At 32.0% G+C, this 14,892-nt stretch overlaps 1 protein-coding gene across 2 annotated transcripts in view; it reads right to left on the reverse strand.

Annotated features, from left to right (window-relative positions):
* Nucleotides 1-3,702, reverse strand: part of LOC136031884 (sterol O-acyltransferase 1-like) — a 29,575-nt gene extending 25,873 nt beyond the window's left edge. Inside the window, exon 1 of one of the 2 annotated variants that reach the window (XM_065711830.1) lies at nucleotides 3,564-3,702. The gene's annotated coding sequence lies outside the window, so the exon portion shown is untranslated. The remainder of the gene's footprint in view (nucleotides 1-3,563) is intronic. The other variant, XM_065711831.1, reaches the window with a different exon arrangement.
* Nucleotides 3,703-14,892: the final 11,190 nt, after the last annotated feature.

A 14,892-nucleotide genomic window follows, 5' to 3' on the forward strand; every position in this document is an offset into this window, starting at 1 on the left:
TTCTGATGCTAAGAGAATTTCGTTTCATTTAATTTTGATATTAATTAGTAGGCAAGAGCAAAAGAGATAATTTTTTCTGGAAAAATATTTGCATACTTTTAGGAAACTTTTCTTCTTTGTTTTTCAACTCCATGCACAGCAAAATAGCTTCAAATTTTAGTTTTTACCATTTCCATGCTACACAAACAAACTACATAAGATTCAACAACAGTTGTGCTGCTCCATAAGGAATATTGAGTATGTCAACCCCCCGCAATTATGTAATTGATCCATTATACTTTAAAACTAAATATTGTTTTAAAACTAAATCAAAAGGCACTGTGTGTATGGATGCCAATAAGAAACCTCAGCAATATATTGAGAAAAATTGGGGGGCATTAAGTTGAAACTTTTGGGGCTACTGCTATACCTACTTCTGCTCTTACACTTTAAACAAATTAAAAGAGTGTAAGTGTATCCATAGGAATTTCTTGGGAATAATGTTATGTTTTGTTTTTCAGGTCAACTTGAGGAGGTAAAAATGTAATTAAACAATGCTATTTGTGTTAGAAGTAAACATTGATGAAAAAGTTTCTCCGACATACAAATAGCAAGCCAAACTATGGATTCTTACTGAAAAAAGTGTGAAGATATAAAAGAAAAAATTTCACAATAAAGACTATGTCAGTAAAAAATGAATAACAATTAATTTAAAAAACTTTTCTAAAAAGCGAGTTTTTCCAAGAAAAGTAAAAAGCTCCATTAAACAAAAATGAACAAAAATAAAGTCAAATAATCTTCCAAGTGTAAAATTACCACAAATCACCATCAGTAAATAAATAAAACCAAAAAAAAGAAATTACAATAAATATTCAAGTCAAACTCAAAACAAGCAAAAATTAACATGAGTAGGACTCACAACCTCTATGCTTTCTCAAGACCAGAACATAATTTGAACTTTGCTGAAACAAAAATGACTGTGGATTCTCAGTTTAATATACATGTACTGATATTTATTCCTTAAAGTTTCAATTGTTTTTTATTTGTTAAAGTCAAAAAGTGAAAAGATTTAAATGAATTTTAATCTCAGTAAAGTGGAAATTGTGTTCTTTTCTTGAGAAGGCATAGGGGTTATCTACCCTACTCATGTTAATTTTTGCTTGTTTTGAGTTTGACTTGATTTATTGTAATTTCTGTTTGTTTTAGGTTTCATTTATTCATTGATGGTGATTTGTGGTTGTTTTATGATTGGAAGATTATTTGACTTTATTTCTGCTCATTTTCGGATCAATGGAGCTCTTTACTTTTCTTTGAAAAACTTGTCGTGTGGGTAAAGTTTTTCAAATTAATCACTAGGAAAAGGAGAAATATTTGATCTTGTATTTCTGAGTTATTAAGGTGAAATTTCAGGGAATATAGAAGGGTATTTTAAACTAAACTAAAATACACTAACAATGCTCTTATAAGGCCTCATTTGGAGTTTGGCTGCCCAGTTACAAATCCTCAATACAAGGGAGATGTGGCAGCCTTTGAGAGCATGCAGAGAAGAGCAATTAAGCTTAGTGCCCCTGACCAACAGCTTCCCTACCCTGAATGTCTGCATCACCTGAAGATACCCACATAGGTTTACTGGCAGCACAGAGGAGATGTCATTTTTGTCAAAGAAATGCACAAAAATAACATGGCCAACTCTATTTTTACTCTCTCCCTTGCCACCATGACAAGAGGCCATTCCACAAAGCTGCAACAGGAGCCCTCTAGACATAGAGAGAGGACAAACGTTTTCTCAGTATGTGCTGTCCCAACTCCCAGTTACAAATCCTCAATACAAGGGAGATGTGGCAGCCTTATAGAGCATACGGAGAAGAGCAACTAAGCTCTGTGCCCCAGACCAACAGGCTCCCTACCCTGAATGTCTGCATCACCTGAAGATACCCACATAGGTTTACTGGCAGCACAGAGGAGATGTCATTTTTGTCAAAGAAATGCACAAAAATAACATGGCCAACTCTATTTTTACTCTCTCCCTTGCCACCATGACAAGAGGCCATTCCACAAAGCTGCAACAGGAGCCCTCTAGACATAGAGAGAGGACAAACTTTTTCTCAGTATGTGCTGTTCCAACTTGGGACAGTCTTTCCAATGAGACTGCCACTGGTGAAACAATTAATTCTTTCAAAAGTGCAGTCAGTTTGGAGTGGAGTAACACAGAATAGAAGTACCAGTGGGACACCACACCCCATCACACCCACTAATTGTGTAACTTCATCAATGGGTAAAATTATAGTTAATTGACTTCTTGCTATCTTGGAAAGGGTTTAGGTTAGGAAAATGAAACTTTCAGGGATGGGTCTACAGACTAAAGTGTGTCCTGGGAAGGTATTTTAAAGTACCCACCTCCAATCCTTCTCCCTCTAGAGGACCCTGAAATTTGCCTCCATGACAGATCTATAACACTGGAAATTTTGACAAAACAACATTTGACCTTAATTTTCAGTTACTAGTTGCTTTTTCTATGCCTTTAGTTCTGAAAAATGCAATCCTGTTATTTGAGAAGAATTTTGAGCCATATCAATGTTCTTTTTTCAAAATTTAGGAAATGTATTTGCATATCTTTAAAACCTTATAAAATGGAATTGAGCAAAGTTATGAAGCTGAAAACAATTTTGTTGCACTTCAATTAAGCAGAAGGTCTATTTTGCAAGTTTCACTTTTATAACACACATATTTTTAAAGGTCAGGGCCCTCTAGAGGGAGAAGGAGTGGAGGTAGTTACTTCAAAATACCTTCCTGGGACATACTTCAGTCTGTTGATTCATTCCTGAAAGTTTCATTGTCCTAACCTAAACCCTTTCTGAGATAGGCTAGCAAGAAGTCAAATAACTAGAATTTTATCCATCAATGTTCTACAGGAGAATGCAGTCCACCTTATCTTGCTGTAAATGCAATTTAAGGTAATTTAAGGTAGCCTACAAGTTAATGAGGGCTAATACACTCCTAGCATTGGGCATATTTCTTACTGTTTGTCCTAACTCAAGGACTAGAGGTCATCAGTTGAAACTTGTTAAGCAGCCTATCTAGGGTCCGTGTTCATTTTCTTACTTGAAAATTGTCAGGAGTTGGAACTCTATACCATGAATTTATATACCATAGAACCATAGATTTAGCTGTAGCTAAATTAGCTACAGCTAAATCTATGGACATATTCTAACAAAGACTGGATGCTGAGTGGTCCTTTAAGGAGTGAAAACTCAAATTTGGAAGCTATGGATCTGCATAGTGCACCTTGACACTAAAGAATCCCGAATACAGCTCAAATCATCAAATCTGGCGCTCTAGGCTACAAGGAGAAATCCTTAAATTACACTAAGCTGTAGTTAAAGGTAAATTAAGGTAGTGCTTATGTTTCATTAATACATGGTGTGTGTTCTTCTGCAGAGGCACCAATTAAGAAAGTTACCAAAAAACTAAGGGGGAGAGGAGGCAAATAGCCCCCTCAATTAGTACCAGTGTTTATAACCTGACTCACAGAATCTGAACTAGGCCTACAATCTCATCAAAATTGGTTTAATAATTTGACTCACCTACCACTGGTGGTATTAATCTATCATTAAATTTAGATATTTTGAAAGATTTGAATAACAGTTTATCCTAAAAAATAAGTTAAAGCTTTTCTTGCTGAAGCTTCTAGTTGGCTTTAAGCGGATAGAAATTTTCATTGCATAAGAAAACAGCGTTTTTAGTAAGGCTTAAAAAGATGTCTGGCATCAGGCGTGTGGTATTCGGTATTCGTGATTATGGAAATAAAAGCATTGGCAGTGTTCATGTTTTCTTTTTCCTGCTCATTTTTCAGGGTACCTGTTTCTGTTCTGTTTATACAAAAAAATCGGAAACAAATTACTTGTTTTTCAATTATTTACCTCTCCTGTTTCAGTTTTATACTAACTTTTTTCTTCTGTTTGTCTTCTACCGCATATCTTGTTCATTTTATAAATATTACTAATGCTACTAATAGCTCACCGCATCACCAAGGCACCTTAGGCAAAGCAAAAAACACTTCTCCTCCATTCTACTTTATTCAAATCCTCTTTTTATATACCCTTCCAGGAAATTCCATCGTTACCCAGCGTCATCTTTACATATTCACTTATCCCTAGCCTTAGAGACCTAGCTTATTAAACATAGACTTTCAAACCTATTCTAGCACCTTGAACTTGAAAATCCTCTAAAAATTCTTTCACTTTGCTCAAACTTTCATCTGGAACGCTTAAATCATCAGCATGACCTTAGTCCAGGAAAGTGTTTCTTCTCCATTTGATTCCATGACCTCTTTATGCGTTTCCTCTGCTCCTTATGACAAAGTCCATCAAAATGATCCATATAAATTTGGATATAACCCAGTCCTGGGAAACTCCTCGTTTAATACGAAATCAGCTAATAGCCACAATTCCTATCTTAACCACAGCAGTGTTTTCCTCATACATAGCACTATTCACTTTAATGTATTTGTCTTGTATACCAAACACGGATATGACTTTCACTAAAGCTCTTTTATTAGCTGATTCGAACACTTGTTTGTAATCTCTAAAACTAAGGACAAAAGGGGTATGACGTATCAGGCACTTCTCGATTATTAACCTAACAGTAAAAATTTTGTCTATACATCCTCTATCCTTCATAAAACCACGCTGCTCATCTCTTAAAACTTTGTCTACTTCATCTCTCAGTCAAAAAAGGTTAGTCATAATAAGTACTTTACTATCTACAGAGAACAGGCCTTTATAATTACCACGCTCATTCTTTTCCCCTGTCTTACGCAGGGGTTTTATTAGGGTTTTCCTAAAATCATTAGGTACTTCCACTGTTTTAAGTATCATATTCATAGTATTCACTTACTTATTTGTAACCTCAGAGCCACCGTATTTAAGAAACTCATGTACCACACCATCAACACCTGGAGCATTATTATCTTTTAATCCTTTTAGTGCTATCACTAATTCTTCCTCACAAAAAACATCTTCCTTCACATCCGAGATGTCACAAACAGCAGTATAGTAATTGCTGGTTCTGCCCGACTAATCTATCTCCGTTCAATTTACATTATTTTCAGACCATTTTACATCATTTTAACATCAAATATGGCATTTTGAACATTTTCCATCCCTATATTCAAAATGGAAACAGGTCCTTGAACATCAAATTTGGTCTCATTTTTATCCTTCTTACAATGTAACCACAGGTTCTAGACCCCATCTAGATAACCCCATCAATTCACCCCATTTTCTATTAAATTCATACCATTTTAAGAGATTATTTTCATCATTTTTACAATTTCCCATTCTGAGCTTCAAGGTCAAAACAGGTCTTGTGAAATAAGGATTTTATGAATTTGTGAAATAAGAGTTTAATTATATTCCATTTTTCCTATACTACTGATAAAATGTAACAACTAAATATGATTTAATATTTAGTGGATAGTTCGATATCAATGTCCAAATAATTTATATGATCTTTATTTTTTTCAATAACCTTTAAAATCATACCTTTATCTAATTTTTAAATTTCTTTTCAAGACCAGCTGCTTTAAAATCAAAACACTTAGGTGCAAATAGATCAACTGTTTCAACTTTAAAATCACTAACGATACTACTAGCTATTGTGTTTTCAGAAATACTTGTGTTGCTAAGTTTTTAACCAAATTTCACTTTGGAATTATTGGGAAGCTGAACTTCGAGGCTTCTTAAAACATCTGGACACTTATGACCAAAATTTGCAGTTCACCCTAGAAGTTGAAATTTAAAATAAACTACCGTTATTAGATGTATTAATTATTCGTAATGCTGATAAACTGGATTTTACTATATATCGAAAGCCAACACAAAAGAATAGATATCTTCACTTTAATTCAAATCACCCCCAACAAGTTAAAAGACCAGTTGTAACTTACCTCATTGATCGTGCCCTGAATATTTGCTCCAATTCATATATAAATGCAGAAATAAACTTTATTAGAGATATTCTTTTTGGTAATGGATACCCCATTCCTTTTGTCAATAAAATAATTAACCGTAGAATAAAAAGACATTCTTGTAAAATAGAAGAAGATACTTCACAATGTGAGGCTACTGATAAGCGCTCAAATACTGTCTATCTTCCGTATATCCCAAAGATCACAAAAAAATAAAAAAATATTTGCACAAAAAATAATCTCTACGTAGTTTTTACTAATAATTTTAAAATCATCGATTTCTTAAATCCTGGTAAAGATAAGACCCCAGTTACTCGCCAAAGAGGGGCCTATCAAATACCTTGTGATTGTGGAAATTACTATGTCGGCAGGACCCATCAGAATCTAGACAAACGGCTACAACAACATAAAAATGACATAGACAAGGCCTTAATTTCAAATAGTTCCAACAACTCCTTTGATTCTGCTTTAGGTTGGCATATATTTAATAATCCATCCCACATGATACTTTTAGAAAACTCTTCACTCATCAGTAATGATTTGGGAATAAAACAGGTGGTTCGAGAATCAATCGAAATTAATGTCAAAATAAATAATAATATTTCTTTGAACAGGGACTTAGGGGAATACTCACTAAATTCTTTATATTCAAATTTAATTAAAAATGATCTAACAAAATATTTTACTAAACCGATTTATAATAGTACTGAACCAACTGCGAAAAGGCCTTTGAGACAGGCTGCTAAACAAGCAAGATTAGCTTTAAGAAATTGCATTTAATCATTTTGTTCTCTTTAGTTTGAATGAGCTTATATTCTCATTTCATTCTTTTCGCCAGTCCTGGTTGAACTTCGTTGAAGTAAGGATGCTAGGGCTATTTTTAAAAAAAAGTTTTAAAAAGTGTTCTAATTATTTAGTTTTAGTTCTCACAATTTGATGTAAGTTCATTTATATATATATATATATATATATATATATATATATATATATATATATATATATATATATATATATATATATATATATATATATATATATATATATATATATATATATATCATGAAAAGAGAAATCACCAATGCAACAGCACAAACGCAAAAAAAAGAGAGACAGAAGGAGAAAAGGAAGACTGTTTTCCTAAATTAGTGATTAATATAGACCAGCACTTGAATGAGGCCTTAACCCTACTCATCCATACAATCACATAGGTCAAACAGCATAGCCACACACAATCAACCATATAGAATAATGCATGGACAGGCAGTCATGTCGTCAATAAGTATAAGTCGTCATTTACCAAACAATAGAAAAAATAATATAGACAAATAATTCAGAGGCAACACCCAACATAAGGGCTCATCAGGAGAATACACTGGCCTATATAGGGTTTCGCCACTCTAAACTCTCTACCCAGCACAGTGCTGTGGCTACCATAGAACATCCATGGCATCCCCGCGTCAGGTATCACCCCCAAAATAGTTTATCTCTTATTATTGTATTGTGCTGAAGACGGCCCTTGGACATAGGGCCGAAATATCCACAGAACTAATTTCAACTGTCTTGAAAAGATTTTCCCTATTGTCTCTACTTTGTATTTGTTGGTTTTCATTTCGCTTAAAAATTTCTCCATTTATTAGTAGACAGTTTTATAAAATTAAATTTTCTGAATAGGAAATAATTTTCTTTTAAGTGCTTTTAGCTTTCTTCTCAGAATTCTTTCATCAAGTGAAAGAATTACGGGAAGAAATCTAAACACGCGTCTGAAACAATTTGAGTAATGACTTGCTCTTTCGTTAGTTAATGTGTCTTAGCATTCTAGGAAAAGATGATATGCATTTTCAATTGGTTTGTATTTTATATTTTGCCTAAAAGTTTCTCAACTAATTTGTAAATAATTTTACTAAACAAATTTCCGTCCAAAAATAATTTATATATTAACATATAATTTACGATCAATGACTTCCATGATTAATTTTCTTTCTGAAAATATAACGCAGTAAATGTTGAATTGGCTAGCAGGTGCTTGATCTAATAAAAGTTTAACTTCTATATCAGCAGTTGATACACTTCGACAAATATTCGACTCGTACTTTGAAACATCAAAACAAAACAAAAGATAAACTGTTTTAAAATCATTGTTTCTTACAATTGTTCCACTATCAATATTTTTATGTTTATATCCTAACTGTAAAAATCGCTGATAAACGTCAGAATAATCTTCATTAACATCACTGAAATAACATTTAAAATCTTCTTGTGTATATGAATATCCATTTACTCTCACTTCAATTCAATTAGTGTCCACATGGTCAAATAATACTATATTGTTTGCGTATAACCGTTTTCTTTTTCAGGTTTTGTAACACAACAACAGTTTTAGTTGTATTATAGCGTTCAATGACTACACTCTATGTTAATTATTTATCCCTTTTATTAGCATTTTGTAGGCATTACAAGCTTAACATCTTAATTCAAATTAGCCAGACTTTCCTGATCCAGCTTTTAATTGTTCCGCCTTCTTCATTAATCGGGCCTCCAATTAAGTCACTATGGGTAAACTGGGATTTTATACCGGTAACATCTATGATAAATGCATTACATTTACTTTAAAATTTTGAGCTCCAGATTTTATAATCATATTGGAAAAATCATTTCCTTTTTGTATAATTTGATGTGTAATGCCTCTAAAATCATGATTAATATCTTAAAAAAATCCAAATAATCGTGCTAATGGTAAATACATATTAGTCACTTGACTTTCTTTTATATAATTTAATCTTTTAAATAAATCAGTATTAAAAGTGTTATTTTGTTTTGTTGTAATGGTTCCACAACCTGCTGTAACAGGTTTAAAAGTGCTTTCAAATCCATTTTCTAGTATAAAGGAATCAACAGATGGGGTTTTATCTTCATACCAAAACATATTAGCAGCTGCGCTTCGACTGTAGTCATCTGAAAGTTCTAATAAATTTTTAACAGTAGTCTTTATACCTACATAATCAATTCTTTCACTGCATTTTCCATTGACAATATATACATCATTTCTGAACAAATTAAATCCATTATTTGTTAAATTAGCTTTTTCATTATTTTGCATATTTGTTCCATCCGATCGTGTTATTTCCGCTTTTGCATAAAGGTAACTATCGCTTGGAAGAATCGAATATTCCAAATTTTTTCAATAAAGTTATAATTTAATTGTTGAGATACATTCACACTGTTTTCTCTAATTTCTGTATATTTATATTTGGTTGTAGAATCATCAATCATAGGCTTTTCAAATATTTCCCAATAAAGAGCAGCAGCTTGATTCATTGCCATTTATATACAGAAAAACTATTGATGAACTTTATGAGATTTTCAAACAGTAGATGATGATCTTCGATTCTCACTGAGGGTGTCAACGAAAACATCACCAGAGATGTAGTTTAAGTCCGTTTCCTAAAATCATTGGATCCAATGAGCCTTTCTTCTGTTCATTAAGAGGTCTATTGAAATATCTCTTATTATTTGAACTATATCTTTTAGAGATCTCACGTCATTTAACTCTCTTTGATTATAATCTATACAATCTTTTCCGTATTCAATCACTCCATATTCAATTTTTGAAAAATTCCAGTCGAAGTTTAATCATAGTGTAATGTATTGAAGGAGCTTCATCTTTTATATTTTTTACGGACGTCTTGAATAATTGAGAATTGGTGATATTTTTAAGAAACTAAAGTCTCACTAACATACTGTCCCGTAAACAATAATTGTTTCTTATTGATCAACATTTATTATAGATAAGTTTTATTAAATAATTTCTTTAAGATTTTTTCAAATACAAAAAATATTCAATATTCTCTCCTGTCAGGTCAGTTGACCGATCTAATTGATCAGTCATAGTCATTTTTATTGCGCTGTTATACCCGTTTCGATTGATTGAGAGATACTGCCTTTTATAGGAATCTTACAGAGTAGCGTTTCTAGGTTCTGTTTTTAGAGCAAAACTCCAGATCACATCTAAGGTTGTTTTCCCGTTCACAATTGAATGATCCACTAATGAGTAGTGAAAATGTATTTTATCAACATTTCTTGCAATATTAGGAGTATTAATACCTTCATTATGTTTCCGACTTAGTTCAGCTTCATTTTCAAATCCTAAAATAAAACATAAATCCCTATTAAACCGAAGTTTGTAATTTTATTTCAAAATGATAACAACTTCCATTGTTGCAAGATTGCTTCAAGATTGAAGAAACCCTCTTCGTCCTAAAACCAATTGGGTATAACAACGCTAACCCATTCATCCTGATTTTTTCCCCTATTTTCAAACCTATTGTTTTTAAATTGATCAATAATGTTATTAAATGAAAAAACAAACAAGTATTTTTAACTAAAAATAAGGAGCGACATTAAAACTAAAAACGAAAAGAAATTATTCCGTATATGAAAGGGGAAGTCCCCTCCTCAACGCCTCTCTCTTTACGCTAAAGTTTAAATCTTTGTCACAACTCTATTTCTTAAAACTATAAAATTTTAGCATAAACAGCGAAACGTTGAGGAGGGGACAGCCCATTTTATATACAGAATAATTTCTGTTCGTTTTAAGTTTTAATGTCGTTCCATGCTTTGAGTTAAAAACACTTGTTTGTTTTTTATTTAATTTGTGAACGTCTTACAACTAATGTAAGTTAAAATTTGGCTCAACGTAAATGAAAAATTAAAATACAATTTGCATATTAATTTGACAGATATGAAGGGTTGCCCACTCCTTAATTCTCCTCCATAGTGAAAAATTCCTCCTTGGAAAGATCCTCCAACGTAACCCCCTCCCCCGACCCCCCTTGCTATAAAAAGAACCTGAAAACGTCTATATACTTCCTAATAACAAATACTAGGCTATATGTAAACAATGAGCAAAGGTCATAACTTGCAGCCCTTCCCCAAGGGACTTTGGGGGATTAATTCATTCTCCAAGACATAGCTATTAGATATTTTGAATATGCTGAACAAAATGGCAATCTCAAAATTTTGATCCGGTGACTTTGAGAAAAAATGAGCGGAAGAAAGGGTCTCGTTTCTCTCCAATTTTTTGGTCACTTAAAAAGGACATTAGAACTTTTAATTTCCGTCGGAATGAGTCCTCTTGCAAAATTCTTGAACCACTGCGTTGATATTATCACACCTGAAAAAAACACACATCTGTGAAGTTTCTTCAGGTAAAAAGTACAAAATTCCATATTTGTGCAAACAGGAGCTTAAAACCTCGACAGTATGGTTCTCAGTCATGATGAATCTGATGGTGTGATTGTCATTGAGATTTTATGGTTTTAGGGGCAGTCCCCCTTTTTTGAAAATAAGACAAATTTTTTCAGTCTCATAACCTTTGATAGGTAAGACTAAACTTAGTGAAATTTTATATATTTAAAAATAGCAGAAAAATTCAATTCTTTTGATGTACCTATTGGTGTCAAAATTCCGTTTTTAGAGTCCTGGTCACTATTTAGCTGGATTTCTCCTTACTTACAGTTCGCTACCACTTATTGTTTGATACCAGTGCTTCAACAAGTACTCCAAATTTTTACTTAAGTATCAAGTATTAAGTACTCATTATTTTTTTTACTTAAATATCAAGTATTTAAGTTACTTAACTAAGTTACTTACTTAAGTATCAAATATCAAGTACTTGCCAAAATTGTACTTAAGTATTACTTCAAGTACTACTTCAAGTATTTATCTTAGATATATATATATATATATATATATATATATATATATATATATATATATATATATATATATATATATATATATATACTAGCTGTTGGGGTGGCGCTTCGCGCCACCCCAACACCTAGTTGGTGGGGGCGCTTCGCGCCCCCCCAAGCCCCCCCGCGCGCGTAAGTCGTTACGCGCCATATTAGTTACGCGCCATTTTAGTTGTGTCCCTATGTACCACCTGTGAATATAGATATATATATATATATATATATATATATATATATATATATATATATATATATATATATATATATATATATATATATATATATATATATATATGTTTTTAACTACGTAAAACTTGCGAATATACAACATTCTTTGCTGTCCCATTGTCTGTGCATATAAATAGATTGTCAGGTTTACCGACTCTTGAACATGCAACATATAATGGTCCATGGGAAAACAATCCGTATTCAGATCTATACCTCATGATTATAATGATTGCCCTTGAGCTTTGTTGATGGTGATTGCTAATCGACCATTCCCTGAGTCGCCATCGTCATTTATATATCCCCCTGTGCACCCCGGCGTCCCCTTTGTAGTTATGTCCCTGTGTCCCGGTCGTCATTTATATTCCCTGTGTCCCGGTCGTCATTTGTGTCCCGGTGTTCCAGTCTGTGAATTCTCTTTGAGTGTCCCGGGCGTCATTTATATTCCTTGTGTCCCGGTGTCCCGGTCGTCATTTATATCCCCCTGTGCCCCCCGGCGTCCCCATTGTAGTTGTGTCCCTGTGTCCCGGTCGTCATTTATATTCCCTGTGTCCCGGTCGTCATTTGTATCCCGTTGTCCCGGTCTGTATGTACATTCGTTTTTTAGTTTTGTTTTTCTCCTTTATTTTTTTCCTTTTTTCTTTTTTTTCTTTTTTAGTTTATTTAGATTTTTAGATTTTTTAGTTTTTTTTATTAGTTTTTAGTTTTTTTGTAGTTTTTACCATTTTTTTAGTTTTTTTAGTTTTTTTTTTTACTTATGTCCTGGTCGTCATTTATACTCCCTGTGTCCCGGTCGTCATTTGTGTCTCGGTATTTTTTATATTTATTAATATTTTTTTAGTTTTCTTTTTCTCTTATTTTTCAGTTTTTTCCTTTTTTTTAGTTTTTTCTTTTTTAGTTTTTAGTTTTTTTTTGTTTTTTACCTTTTTTTAGTTTTTTTAGTTTTTTTAGTTTTTTAGCTTTTTTAGTTTTTTCATTAGTTTTTAGTTTTTTTTTAGTTTTTGCCTTTTTTTAGTTTTTTCAGTTTTTTTTAGTTTTTAGTTTTTAGTTTTTTACCTTTTTTTAGTTTTTTTTTAGTTTTTTAGCTTTTTTAGTTTTTTTTCTTTTTAGTTTTTTTGTAGTTTTTACCTTTTTTAGTTTTTTTTCTTCTTTTGTATTAGTGTGAAATAATTCAGACGTCATATGCGGACAAACACGACGTCACTCGACAGACAGACAGACAGACATAACCCACAAACAACTTATTTTTATATATATTTATTCATATTTTTTTAGTTTTCTTTTTCTCTTTTATTTTTCAGTTTTTTCCTTTTTTTTTAGTTTTTTTCTTTTTTAGTTTTTAGTTTTTTTAGTTTTTTACCTTTTTTTAGTTTTTTTTTAGTTTTTTTAGTTTTTTAGCTTTTTTAGTTTTTTTATTAGTTTTTATTTTTTTTGTAGTTTTTGCCTTTTTTTATTTTTTTCAGTTTTTTTTTAGTTATTAGATTTTTACCTTTTTTTTAGTTTTTTTTTAGTTTTTTAGCTTTTTTAGTTTTTTTTTCTTTTTAGTTTTTTTTGTAGTTTTTACCTTTTTTAGTTTTTTTCTTCTTTTGTATTAGTGTGAAATAATTCAGACGTCATATGCGAACAAACATGACGTCACCTGATCCATCCACACATCCACAGACAGACAACTTATTTATATATATATATATATATATATATATATATATATATATATATATATATATATATATATATATATATATATATATATATATATATATATATATATATATATATATATATATATATATATATATATATATATATATATAATATTTATATATATATTTCTTATATCAAGCCCATGCTACCTTTTTTAAAAGTCATTCTGAAGGTTTCTTAGCCTCTTCCCTTGCCTATAAAATGTCCCCTGTCATTCCTCTCTTGGAAACCTTAATCAAGAACCAGAATCTCTGTTTTGTTGTTTTTAATCGTTTCCCTTGTTCGGCTGGTACACACCCAATGAAGTCCAAGAAAATAATCTTCACCAATATTCAATACAACGGCTTGAAAGAAAAAGACTATGAAAACAATTAAGTGCAGTCAAAAACTCTTGATTGGATCAGACAGATCATTTGAGAGGATTAACACAGTGCACGTAGAGTTGAACTTCTGACGATTAGTGTTTGATCAAATCTGGCTCGTTTGAAAAAATACAGGGCTATTCTGAAACATGTGGAAATGATAGAAAAAATATTGAAAATATTGTTTTTCATTGTTTGCAGGTACACACCCGATGAAGTCAAAAAAATAATCTGAGCCAATTTTCAACACAACGGCTTAAAAGCAAAATACTTTCAAAACAATTAAGTGCAGTCAAAAGACTCCTGATTGGATCAGACAGATCATTTGAGAGGATTAACACAGTGCACGTAGAGTTGAACTTCTGGTGATTAGTTTTCAGTCAAATCTGGTACGTTTAAAAAAATACACGGTTATTCTGAAACATGTGGGAATGATAAAAAAATATTGAAAATATTTTTTCCCTTGTTTGGCTGGTAGACAACCAACGAAGTCCGAAAAATAATCTCAACCGATTCTCAACCGGTGTGCACATAGAGTTGAACTTCTGGTGACTAGTGTTCAGTCAAATCTGGCACGTTTGAAAAAATACAGGGTTATTCTGAAACTTGTCGGAATGACGGAAAAAATATTGAAAGTAGAAAAATAAACTTTGTATTGGCTTAAAAACAGATAAAAGGCAATAAAGTAGTTCACTCTCTGATTCAATAAGTAAAAACCTTAGCAACAAAAAAAAAAACACAAATTTAAAAGTAAGCACCCAAGTGAGTCAGTTGCAGACTTTTTAATAAGAGAAATCAAAGCTCAATAACAAGGAGCAGCAAAAATCCACACTTTTAGAAGCTAGCTAAAGATCGCTGGCTCTCAGCTTGCTGAAAGAAAAGAAGAGTATGAAAATGAAGT

This window comes from Artemia franciscana, chromosome 10, assembly GCF_032884065.1.
Source record: "Artemia franciscana chromosome 10, ASM3288406v1, whole genome shotgun sequence".
NCBI classification, from domain to species: domain Eukaryota; kingdom Metazoa; phylum Arthropoda; class Branchiopoda; order Anostraca; family Artemiidae; genus Artemia; species Artemia franciscana.